This window comes from Mustela erminea, chromosome 7 (genome assembly GCF_009829155.1).
Source record: "Mustela erminea isolate mMusErm1 chromosome 7, mMusErm1.Pri, whole genome shotgun sequence".
NCBI classification, from domain to species: Eukaryota; Metazoa; Chordata; class Mammalia; order Carnivora; family Mustelidae; genus Mustela; species Mustela erminea.
Window position 1 is genome coordinate 132614443 of NC_045620.1, and position 13385 is coordinate 132627827.

Here is a 13385-nt window from a genome sequence, read left to right on the forward strand (position 1 = left end):
TTCAGCATGAAGACACCTTTTGACTCAGACCGAATTTAATCACTAATTCTCCTGTCAGGGCAGTGCCCAGAGGACCTTGGTGTCCATTGAAACAGACCCCCGCATGCACGCTTTCACGTGCGCTTGGCTCCCACCAAGCGCGGGCGGGGCTGTGCAAGATCTCGGCGGTTATCCACCCCGGTTCCGTTCCCCCACCCCGGTGCACACAGTACAACAAACGCTTTCAACGTGGAGAATCAGGTGCAGTTTCACAGGTCAGTTATTCTCAACTTTCTGGGGAGGCTCCAGTCCTCTGGTTTGGACAGAAGCACCCCAGGCCAAGGTCTTGAACTCCTCCAGAGGCTTGGGTCTCAAGGTCTGAAACTGGTATATCTTGGGAAACCAAAAGCAATGTGGTTGTGGATGAACATCTTACAAAAAAAAAAAAAAGAGGAAAGAAAGAAAAAAGCAAGGGACTGGGAAAAGTGATTTTAAAGATTCTTGGAGTCCTCTGAGCTTCTATATGGACGTGTGCATATTTTCTAACACAGGAGGGACAGGGGACCATACAATTTATTGTCCACAGTAGGACTGTTTTGAGTAGAAAGGGGACCTATTTATAATTATGTGCAGCTGAGTTACTCTAGAGATAAGAAGTTCCTGGAAGTTGGCCAGAGAGGACATGGAGGAGTAGACAGAAGGCCACCACAGGGCCAGAGTTTGAAAAGAAGTTCAGGAAATGGCTTTGTGGGTCCTGGCACTTCTCACCATCGTAGTGCTCTCACAAACCTACCTAGGACTCTGTCCCTGGCCCCATGGGAGTTCATGAGTTCCCGCAGACTGTCACCGTGACTGCCAAGCAAAGTCCTTTAATCCAGTTCTGTCGCCTGAAGACACTGGAGTGTTTGTGTCCGTCTCAGGAGCAGACCTGAAGCAGCCTCTGCAGATGGGTCAGAAAGGCACTGGCCTCCTCCGTTACAGTGGCCACCAAGACTGCTTTATTATAACGAGGGGCTGCAGCGGAGCACTGTCCCAGTCCCATCTGGGCCTCCGATTTCAAATGAAAATTGAGTCAAGACTTTTTTCCTCCCTGGGTCCCTGTTTCTTCAACTGTAAAATGAGAAGCGTAACACCCGCCCTGCTCAGCTCACGTGATTGCTTTAGAATTATATTTTCAATTCCAGGAAATCTATGCAGGCTTCCTATAAGCCAGGCCCTGTGCTGGTTGTTAAGGACCCACATATGAGTAAGATTTGGTCTCTGCCACCCAGGAGCTCAGAGTCTAGCCCCAGAGAAGGCATGGAAATACATCATTTCATTGCATAACAATGTAGCAATTAGAATATCAAGGGAGCATACAGGAAGAAACAACTTTTCCTGGATTTCAGGGAGTTTTCCCAGAAAATGTAATTCCTTTTTTTTTTTTTTTTTTTTTTACCTTGAGCTAATCCAGAGCAAATGTTTACTGAAGCCTACTACGTGCCAGACACTGGGTATGGAGATACAATGATATAAAAATATATATGTGCTGTCTTGGTGGGCCTTGGAAAAATTCTATGAGCCATAAGATAGCATGAATAAGAGATCCTCGTGGACATTTCAGGCAGAAAGAAAAATGTGCAGAAGCAAGGGAGTGGGGAGTGGGATCCTCTGAAATCTCTAGTTGACTCACCACGCTTCGGTATTGGCAGTATGGGAGCAGTGGCCAGGCCTGCAGCTAGCCAGATGGGTTGAAATTAGAATGCGAAGGGACCGGAAGGCCATCTAGAGACCATGCTCTTCTTGGTAGAGGGGATATACAGCGTCAAATCTGGCGATAAACTGAGAAGTGGCAGGGTCTGATTGGGGTTTTAGAAAAATCAGGCTGCAGATCATGTGCATGCTTTCCAGAACATTCCAGCGAGCTTCCCAGGAAAGAGAGAGCTCTGTAGCTAGAGAGATCAAGAAAATTATATACTGATAGTGGTGTGTAACTGATGCTTACATGACTGATGGTGTATTTATTCCTTCTGATATGAAGTATGCAGTGACTACTTCCTCCTCATTCTCCAAGGCCAGGTTCATGTCCTTTGGAAGCTACTGCCATACACGGTAAATTAGATAATTATACCAAGTGCTTTCAACATTCTTATGCTTATTAACAGTCATCTGGTCAGACGGGGGAAAAAAGCAAGTAGTGGGAAGATCTAGGTGGGACTTCTCATTCACGCACTATTTAGCCAGATGGCCTTGGATGAATTTAGAATATCTTAACTATTCAGTAAAATTATTATCTAACACATGAAAATTCTGGAAGATGTGTATAAGGCAACAAGTATAATGTCTTGCAGGTAGTGGAAAGAGTTATTATTATTATTTCTATTCCTACTTTTATTATGATTAGAATATACATCTGCAGAGCAATCCAGCATGCAATGATTAATAATAGTAATAATAGATAGGGGCGCCTGCATGGCTCCGTCAGTTAAACATCTGCCGTCAGCTCAGGTCGTGATCTCAGAGTCCTGGGATCCAACCCCTGATTGGGCTCCCTGCTCGGGGGGGTCTGCTTCTCCCTCTCCCTGGGCCCCTGCCAGCTGCTCATGCTCTCTCTCTCAAATAAATAAATAAAATCGTCTTAAAAATGGGAATAATCGATAAAATAGATAAAATGCCTAGAGTATCAGAAAGATGTGTGGGAGCGGTTAAACATACAGTGGTAGGAATGGCTACATACCATATGTAGCTATGATTAAAAAAAAAAAAAGAAAAGCGGAAATTTAGAGAAGGGAGGCCCTTGTTAACCCATCTACTTTAATCCACACTGGATCAAATCCAGTCGTCTTAGTTTATTAGCCTGCTGTGCATGCTTTCCAGAATATTCTCCATTTTGCAATGAATTTAACTGCCCACTCCTTTATGTCAAGGCTCATTAGTTCATCCATTCAGTAAGCATGTAGTAGTAAATACCTGAGAGGTGTGAATTCTTAAGCTAAGGGCTGTGTTTATTGACTCGATCAATGGTTTTTGAAAACAATTCCTAAGATGACTGTATCACTTCAAGTCTACCAAAGGTGATGACCTTCAGCTTTCTTAAGCAGCTCATACAGCAAACCCTAGCTAGGCTCAAAAATTTGTGACCAACTTCCAGGACAAATTGTAGAGAATGCACCTTATGCCGATGTTCAGACTGTGGACCCCATGACTTCAGAACAGTCCGTTTCCATTGAGGTCTCTGTGAATGGCAGCCCTGGAGGCGTACATAGCAGTTTTCCCAGCTGGATGTGGAGTGTGCAGTTTAGACTCATGGGGCTGGGATTCAAGAAGTTGACCACTCCAACTCCTACTCTCATCTGTTCTTTGTGTAAGGAGGAAGGGGAATATCCAGGGAACAAGGTGCACTCGTCCACTGCTGTACCCACTGGAGAAGCATTTCGCCAGGTTTCCAGTGACCCTAGGGTTTAAGTGCAGTCGGGGCTGGGAGATACATTTTCAGTGGCAATGCGGCCTGTCGTTTGCTTCTAGGTTCTATGCCGTAAATTGCCCCATTACTTTGGAATCTTCTCAATTACTAACTTAAATGTTAGTTATATTTAATTATGCCTTTTGAGTATGACTTTCTTTCTCTCTGGTTCTTACACAATGCTTCAAAATGAATATCATTATCCTCGCTTTACAGATGAAGGAACCAGGACCCAGATAGATCAATTAATTTTTTTCCATGGTGACCGTGCAGGGGTGTGTGTGTGTCTGTGTGTGTGTGTGCACATGTGTGTGTGTTGGCGAGGAAGAGGAGCAGGGCGATGAGTTTCTTCTGAAACTCTGATGTTTTACTACATCATGTTGCCTGTCATCAGGCATTCTAGAGAGTTCTAAACCTTTGGGTTGAATGGCCAACTCAAAACCTTCCCATAATGTGACTTCTTTTCTCAATTTTTTTAAGCCACTCATGCCCAGAAAGCGGTTGTTTATTTACAAGGTGATTCCTAGGAGTGCCTGTTAAAAGGTGACTTCTTGGGGCACCCGGGCGACTGAGTGATTTAAGTGCCCATCTCAATCTCAGCTCAGGTCTTGATCTCAGGGTCATGAGTTTTTTTAAAAAAATACATAAAAATAAATTAATAAAAAGTGACTTCTTGTTCATTTTATCATGGCAAGGTAAGGGATGTGTTTTTCTTTTTGGATAAATGGTCCAATGTATAAACACTAAAGAAATTGCCATGTAGGAAACATTTTCCTCCCAAGCTGTGGTTTTGTAAGCTCTTCTTCTCACACAGGAAAATAGCTCTGAGTCCTCAACAGTGAAATGAGCAGAAGAGATGTGTTACTGATATTCACATTAAGAGGAGGGTAGGAACTCCAGCTTCTGGGAATTTTCTGGGTCTTGCTGATGGTCTACGATCCTATTACCCATTGTTGAGCAGCGAACAGAAAAGTGAAAGCAGGTAAAATAAAACGGCTCCTCCAGGAGGTGGTCTCCATTTACAAGTCATTAGAGTGCTAGGTTTCTGTCCAGAGGAACTCAGCCTGAAGCTGTTACGGTAAATCCTGGGTGTGTTTCCATACACGATAGGAGGAGGCCCCGCAGGCTGGAGGGCTCTGAAGGGAACTTAGCTTTCCTTCCCTTCTCAGCATGAAGGTAATAATACTTTGCTGAGAGAGGGAAGAGGAGAAATAAGATGATTGCCTCAGTCCCCCTCCAGCTTTTAAGATCCAAATTTCAGTGGCAGGGGCCGGGGCTGGAGGTGGGGGGCGGGGAGGGGGACGACGGGCTGGTCACCAGGAGACCAATGTCCGAACAATGGTGCATTGAGTTTTCTTCCCATTTGGGCTCCAATTCAGCCAATTAACAACATGGCCTTGGATGGCCCTCATTGCTCAGATTCAGGTTCCTAAGAATAAACATGTGCAACAGGCTTGCCCACTTAGAGACCAGCTTACTGATTTGTCCCCTTCAATCCTCACAGCGCCTCCATAAGGAGATTTCATTATCCGCTCAGGAAGAAGAAAGTGAGTCTCAGGGAACAGAAATTGCCGGGGAATAAGCCCAAAACCAGTCCTTCTGATGGCACAGCCTGCGTGTGCTCTGTGATCCAGCTCTGCTTCCCACCACGGCTCCTTCCTTTTGTCCCTTTTCCTCCTCTGTGCATCTCCTTTCTCTCTTGTCCCAACTTTGTCCACGTATCATCTTAAATTTAAAGCCCTTTTTGGATCCTATGGTGTGGGTCCTTGCATGGGATTTCATGTGATGAAAACATCAAGTTGAAACCGAGGAAAGTATGTCTGAACAGAATAGCGATAGAAAAGCAGTTTCCACCTTGCGAGCCCTGGATCGCCAGGGGGGCTTGGAGCAGAGCACGCCGGGTGATGGGGACTGAGCCCCACGTGGGGAAGCCCACTCAGCAGACTCTGGGGTGGGGGTGGGAACATGATGTATCTCACGCTTGTCCATGGGTTTCACTTTCAAATATGCATGAATGCTTTGGTGGTTAATAAAATATAAAATGTAAACAAATCACCGATTTCATAATACATTTTTTTCTAGGTAGGCAATTAAAAATTATCTCAGCGTCCTTGCTATCTCTGGAGAAAACATGACATTTTATCTCCTTCGCCGTGGGTCCCGGAACTTGAAGGCTGAGGCTTGCTCGACACTGGATGGTTGGTTCCTGACAATTCACCCGACATTGAGAAAATGATGGCGCAGGGTCCTGAGCGTGTACATTGGAGGAAAGGTTGCTGAAATAAAGTCCCTTATAAATATGAGTGGTGCCCCAGGACCTAGGGGTCATTCTTTTCATTTGCATGATAAAAGATCCTGCTAATAAATATGACTTTTAGGGGGTTTTGCCACAGGGAAGTAAGCTACTTTCTCTGTGGGCCCCAGGGTTGCTCAATGACCACAAGGCTTGATCCCTGACAGACTTGAGGAAACAGCCTCTGGGAAAGAGCTCAATGCAAAAGTCAAACAACTGTCCCTCAGCAGGCAGGTCCAGAAGACATTGAGTGAGCCCTTATTTAGAACTTCGGGAGCTCTGTGACCTTCAGTCAGTTCCAGGACATCCCTAACCCTTAGTTTTTTGCTTCTTTAAAATGGCCGCCATCATGAGGGTTCAGTGATGTGGATGAAATGCTCAGGTTGGCCCTTACTTACCACAAAGCTACCACCACCGTCACTACCAAAGGCACCGCTGGGAATCCCAGTCCAAAATTCAATTTGGTTTCCATTGGCTGGGCCCATTCCTTTTCTTAATGTTCACTAAAATTTCTCAGGTAAAAGTGACAAAGGATCACATTTTGAAAATCCTTTACTTAGCTCATCATCTTCTGTCCTTGCAGGGCCCCTTCCTCTGTCCTCTCAGAGAAAAAAAAAAAAAAAAAAAAAAGGCCCTGACATATGTCAGGAGGCCTTATCTCCAGATGACAAGAAAGAGTCAGACCCTGGTGTCATTCATGCAGCCTGCTGGACTCAGGCATGGGGCTATTTCAAAGGTAGGGACAATCCCAAAAGAATGTGAATCAACTGTCAGGCTAGAGGAGGCTTCCTTTGTGATTTAGGTAACCAGGGCCCAAACTAAGAAAGAAGGGTAAAGATCTTGTCTCAGATACAAAATTGAAAGGAACACCAAAAACCTCAGTAATCAAGAGAAATAGTACTTTAAAGAAATATTTTAAAAAAAATAAAAATCAAGGGAAAAAATCCACAATGAAAAATATATCCAGATTTTAAAGAAAGAATAAATCAGAATCTGTGATGTTTCCTTTTGCCTCAGGCTCCAAAAAGGCTTCTCTGGCCCTCTTACTGATCTGGGCTTTCCCGAGGGGAGGGAAGAAAAGAAAGAAGGAAATGAGTAGCTTTTTCTGTGTTTAGTTTATAACCAGCACTTTGCAAACACTATCTCCTATTTTCCTCAAGAGCCCAGTGTAAAATAGGCATGATTAATCACATTTAAAAGAAAGGAAAAGGAAGAGTTGTTCTTGTTGGCTAGTACAGGGTAGAGAGAGAATTCAAATTCAGACGAGGCCGAGCCCACGGCTTCTGACTTTTCCACACCACTGTGGACCCACTCAGCCTGCCGAAGCCCTTGATTGTGCTCTTGTCAAAAGACAGTGTATTTGTCTGCTCCGGCAACCATAACCAAATTGCACTGACTAGGTGGCTTCGGCGACAGAATTTTGTTTTCTCACAGTTGTAGAGACTAGAAGTCTAAGATCAAGGTGTTGGCTAAGTTGGTTTCTCCTGAGACCTCCTCCTGACAGGGTCACTTTTTCCCTATGTCTCCTTGTGGCCTTTTTCTCAGTGTATGTGCGTTCCTGGTGCCTCTCTCTCTTTTTCTCCTCCTCCTCCCCCTCCCCCTCCCCCTCCTCCTCCCCCTCCCCCTCCCCCTCCCCCTCCTCCTTCTTCTTCTTCTTTTCTTCTTTTTTTCTTTTTATTATGTTAGTCACCACACAGTACACTAGTAGTTTTTGATGTAGCATTCCATGATTCATTGTTTGTGTATAACACCCCGTGCTCCATGCAATACGTGCCCTCCTTAATACCCATCACCATTCTCACCCTGCCCCCTTCCCCCACCCCTCTGAAACCCTTAGTCTGTTTCCCAGAGTCCACAGTCTCTCATGGTACGTCTCCCCTTCTGACTCCCCCCCCTTCATTTTCCCCTTCCTTCTCCTAATGTCCTCCATGCTACTCCTTATGACCCAATTTTGCATCCACATGGACAGAACTGGAGGAGATTATGCTGAGTGAAATAAGTTAAGCAAAGAAAGTGAATTTTCTTCTTCTTCTTTTATACATTTGTATTATCTATCACTGCATTACAACAGCTCCTCAAAGCTTCTGATTCCAAGGTCACTATGGTGTTACTGGCAGGATTGAGGCCCTTATATGTTGGCCTGAAGGTCTTATTTCTTCAGTTGATGTTGACTGGAAACCATTCTCAGTTCTTGGCCACTGGCCTCTCCGTAGAGTAGTTCACAGTATGGAAGCTTGCTTCATTAGAGCAAATATTTGAGAAGGGCTAGACAGAGGAGACAAGCCTGACGGAAGCTACAACCTTTTTTAGTCTAATCTTGGAAGTGGCATCCCATATCACTTGGCCATATTCTACTCATTAGAAGCAAACTGCCAGGGCCACCCCAAAAAGATAGAAATAGAAGAGGGTTACACAAGAATGTGAATACCAGGGGGCAGGGATGATTGGGAGCCATTTTATTTATTTTATTTATTTTTTAAAAGATTTTATTTATTCACTTGAGATAGAGAGAGAGAAAGAGAGAGAGGAGAGAGAATGCACAAATGGGGTAAGAGGCAGAGGGAGAAGCAGACTCCCTGCTGAGCAACGAGCCTGACAAGGGGCTTCATCCCGGGAACCTGAGATCACGACCTGAGCTGAAGCAGATGCTTAACCAACTGAGCCACCCAGGCACCCCATGGGAGCCATTTTACAAGTGGTCTGCCTTGGTGTTCTCTGGGGTGATATATCAGAATCTTGGGATGGAGATTCTTATGTTTAACTGGAAGGGGTAAAAGCTAAAAGGTGTTGACCCACACTGGTAGAATGGATATCCTTCTAATATCCAAGGATTTCTCCCTCTGACACGATGGCTCCGTGGCTAGGTAATGAGACATCTCAGCTTCTTCGTCGCCTACTAACTTGATCTACGTGGAGACACATGAACATTTCCCTGGATTCTAAGAATGGGCAGACAATGCCCCAATCTGGAGACATGGAGGTCCTTGAGACTTAGGGGCATATTTTATATCCCTCTATACTCATAGTGCTAGAACAGCGATGGACACATGTTGGCTATTATCACTGTGTTCTGGGTAAGTCAATCTACGAGTGATGTTCTCTTAGAAATCTAGTGTTATGAAAAGAGCCTGGGCCTCAGAATGGGGCAGAGGGACCTGGGATTGACCCGAATCAGTCTGTGCCTCTGTACGTCTGTCCCCATCCAGGACGTACTGTTTGTGCTTGAGCGAAAGGGGCTGCACGGTGTCACCCAGTCTTCAACTACTTTATGGATGTTTCTAAATGATTGCTTTTTAAGTCCACATTTCACAACTAAAATGATTCCATTGTGTTCTGAAAATCTCCTTAATTGAATGTTCTCTTTGTCAACCCAATAAACTGCCAGTTTTGCAATAAGATTCCCCTGGCACCTTTCCTGGGAGGTTTAGTGTGAGAAATTCACTCACAAAACAAGAAATATAGTAACAAATGTCTGTCCATTAGCTCAGTTCTGTTGATGGATCACTTTCTATGTGTCAAGCATCATGCTAGCTGCTGGGTTGAGCACAGTGGATCATATAGGAACTCACAGTTTAATGGCAGAAGCTTCTCATACACTGTCCTGTTTTCCCATCTGAGATTTTTCATTTTTTTCTATCACACTTTTACTTGGTCCATAAATCACCAAGATTTTCTTGCACACATGAAGTAACACAGTAGGAAGATAAATGTGCCAGCTAAAGATGGCCACACATTTTTGACACTGCCCTTGCTGAGAGGCAAAGTTCATTCCCTTCCCCTTGAATGTGGACTGGTCAGACTCCATAGATCAATACAGAATGGTGGATATTATGTGTGACCTGACCCAGGGCTTACCTTTGAGAAGACTGGAGGCTTCCTCCTTGGGCTCTTGGAGCCCTGAGCTACCATGCATTAAGTCCAATTGACTACCCTGCTGAAGAAACCACACAGAAAGGCCTTACAGACTACTTGTGGAGGAAAGGACCCCAGTGGAACCAAGCCTTCCAACAAACCTTGAAGAATCTCCAGACACAAGAATGAAACTGACTTGACTCTTCCACACCAGAGCAGTACCCAAGAGAGTACCACAGAGATGCCCCAGTTACGCCATCTTTCCAAATCCCTGACCCACAAAAACGTGGTCTAATAAAATTGTGGTTGTTTTATAGCGTTAAGTATCAGTTTAGTTTTTTTACTCAGTAATAGAAAACCAGACCAATGTAGTATAGTCATCTTATGCAGCCGGCTAAAGCAATTTCCCGGAAGACTTATCCATAGGAGTAACAAAACAGAAAACAAACAAACAAACAAAAACCAAAAACAAACAAACAAACAAAAAATTCCCACAAAACAAAGTTAAAAAACGATAATGAGAGAATATTTGCTAAATAGGCTGAATGAATCTCAGGCTCTCCTTCTGACAGATCTGCTAAGGAAATATCTTCTTTCCTGATGTGCACAACATCAATTAACAATGATTTTATAATGAATTCTGATTAATCTGTCATGTTTGTAGGAAGTGAACATGACTTTCTCAGGGGATCAGGAACTCTCTGAGGGCAAGGACCAGTCTCCCTCTCTTCCTTCCTCCTTGTTGCAGTGTTGGGTACATCTGCAAGTCAAGAGAATGAAACTCCATCAAGACAACCATGATTGCTTTGGTCTAGAGGCTTTAGAATTCATCCAGTCCTTAGAAGAGCCTTGACACCATTCAGGGAACCTCGCATCTGCTCTTGCTCTGCCCCTAATTTATCAGGGGTCTGTGATCCAGACGATTTTTCTCACTAAAGCTTTGTTGCCTCATCTGTAACATAGGACATGAAATTAAATGATACTCAAGTCCCTTCTTTGTCTAACAGTCTGTATTCCAACCAGGAGTTTTTAATCATTCATTTTTCAAACCTTGGTAACCTAGCTGCCACAGAAAACGTCCCTAGGTCATGGAAAGCAGCACGTGTTTCTTGGAGAATGAAGAGAACCTGTTCCTTTCTTTAGGGATTTGCATACTCAGGAGAATATAGATAAAGTAGGATGATTCCTTTCTCCTAATTCGAGTAAGTTCAGCATTTTACAGCAAAAGTTTCGCATGGAGATGGGCACAGTAGTTGCCATGGGGGTCGGGGCAGAGGAGCCGCAACTGCCGTAGCATGAAGACTCTCCCCAAAATCCCCTTCTCGATGTTCAGAAATTACCGATATTTGTAGTAATAACTAATATTTTCTAATAGTGATAAATACGACTTATTTTTAAGTCATTCTGTGCAATGCAATAATTTTCCAGTGAACCGATGCTCCTAGTCTTGACTTTGTGGAATGCCCTCTCATCTCCGTAAATCTTGCTAGGATGCATCTTGAATGCCACATCTTTCAGGAGTTCTCAGGTAGAATTAAGAGTCTCTACACTGTGCACAGCTCTATCTTAGCCAAGCCGCATTTCATCGAGATGACCTCTGCATATATTCCTATTTTTGACTCGTCAGTTCCTTGAAAGCATGGATTACATCTTACTCATGGTTGCGTCTATAAGGTTTACTCAGTGCCTGCGCGTTATAACTGATGGACCCAGCGCTTGCCCACTGTCACAGTTTATAAAGGTTGTTCTTTATGCTCCCCATTAAACAACTGAAAGTGACTTTCTTAAGATCACCTAGCCACACACAGAGGGGGCCCCACACAGAGGCTTGCTAATATTCTTCCCCACATCCTGAGAATTTGGGACTTCTCCCTGGTGGAAGGGAGACAGCTCGAGCCCTGTCCTCCCCATGGATACGTAGCCTTTGTTTTCAGTGTCTGGGAAATGCCCCAGGATTCCCTGCTGCGTTACCCCGGGAGACTGTTGCTCAATCCCAGCAGCTGTTCTGGAGGAAAAGAAAAAGCAGACATTCTGAATGTATCATACATACAATGCAATATTGAATTGAAGATCGCTAATGAGCGAGAACTCTTTTATTGTGCAGTCTACTTCCAGTGAGGTCTAGCTCTTAATTTTCAGTGGGCGTAGCAGGAAGCGCTAGTATGTAAAAAAAATAAATAAATAAAATATATATATTACTAATACTGTTGCCATATAAAACAATATTTGGCCAAGATGGTTAAGATATGATTCAGTCCTTGTTCATCAAGTTGCTAAATATTATCCAGTGAGTGGAGTCAACCATATGGCATAACTGAGTTTCCTCGGGAGGCTCGGTAAAATATTGTGTTGGATATAGAATTTGGACTTGGGCAGGTCTCCGGTGGATCGAGCCTGGATCAAGCTGCAAACTGCTAATTCCACGAAGATGAGAGACTAAAGACATGCAGAGACTAAAATGCACATGCAAATGGAAAAAGCACAGCCCGGCACGGATCGCTCTATGAGGCCGTTGCTCTCAGACGCTGATGAGGAGTGGGCAGAGCCACACATCTAGACACAGATGCAATCTTGAAAGAAAAATGTGTGTGGGCAAGCACAGTACCAGCTGGGAAAGTCTAAATGACTGAAACCTATGACTCAGAAATCTTAAATTGCCTTAAAATTAATGAAGCTCTGCGGGGAGGACTCAGTTCATTCATGCCCTTAGCTTGCAAGCTTAAAAGCTTGCAGAAGGGGCCATTGTCCGAAGTCTGGAAGGTCAGACCCCAAGGAGAAAACCAGCCTTCCACGGAGAGGTGGTCTGGGATCCAGGTCCGGAAACGCTGGCTGCAGGGGCAGCTGAGCTGGAGCTCATTCTTCCCACAGGCTGAGGGACCTCGGGCAAGTGATGCTCTCTCACGGGACCTGATTTTTGCACCTGTAAAATGAAAAGGAGAGATCAGAAGATTTCTTTTTTTTTTTTTTTTAAAGAGTTTATTTATTTATTTGACAGAGAGAGATCACAAGTAGGCAGAGAGGCAGGCAGAGAAAGAGAGAGAGAGGAGGAAGCAGGCTCCCTGCTGAGCAGAGAGCCCGATGTGGGACTCGATCCCAGGACCCTGAGATCATGACCTGAGCCGAAGGCAGCGGCTTAACCCACTGAGCCACCCAGGCGCCCCAAGATCAGAAGATTTCTAAATGTTCATCAGCTTTGATACTCTGATTAGCCAGGGTCCCAGTAAGGAATAGAATTTGATCCAGATGGTTCACAGGAAGGGAATTTTTAGGACAGGGACCCCTTGTAGATGTGTGTGCCAGGCGAACAAAGAAGGCAGAGTGAGTTAGGTGCCCAGAGACTAGGGAAGGACCACTAGAGAGTAAGCAGGAGGCAGTCAGTCCCACGGCCAAAGGATGAAAGGAAAACAGGGTTCCTGGAGCCAGATGAAACTGGAACCCTGGAGGACACCCACCCGGAACTTGGGAGGGGGTGACCAGGTGGGAGCTCCAGTCCAGAGGGTCACACAGCCCCTCCCAGACACACAATACTGACTCCAGGAGGGAGCAGAGAAGAAATTACCAGAATTGTGTCTTATCCTCTTCCCGGTCCAGTTTGCCACCAGTGCCTCTCGTGTCTCAGACCCGATGATACCAGGCAACGGAGCTCATGTTAAACAGGCCACAGGAACTGGCCTCCTGTGGCACAGAGAACTGAAAAGAAGGGTGGAGAATACATCCGGACAGGGTGAAAACAAAAATACCAGCACCTATTTTCTGACTTTATGCGTGTCATTCTGCTTCTACCGGAGGCAAAAAAGGCAGAACACATTTCTTCTTCCT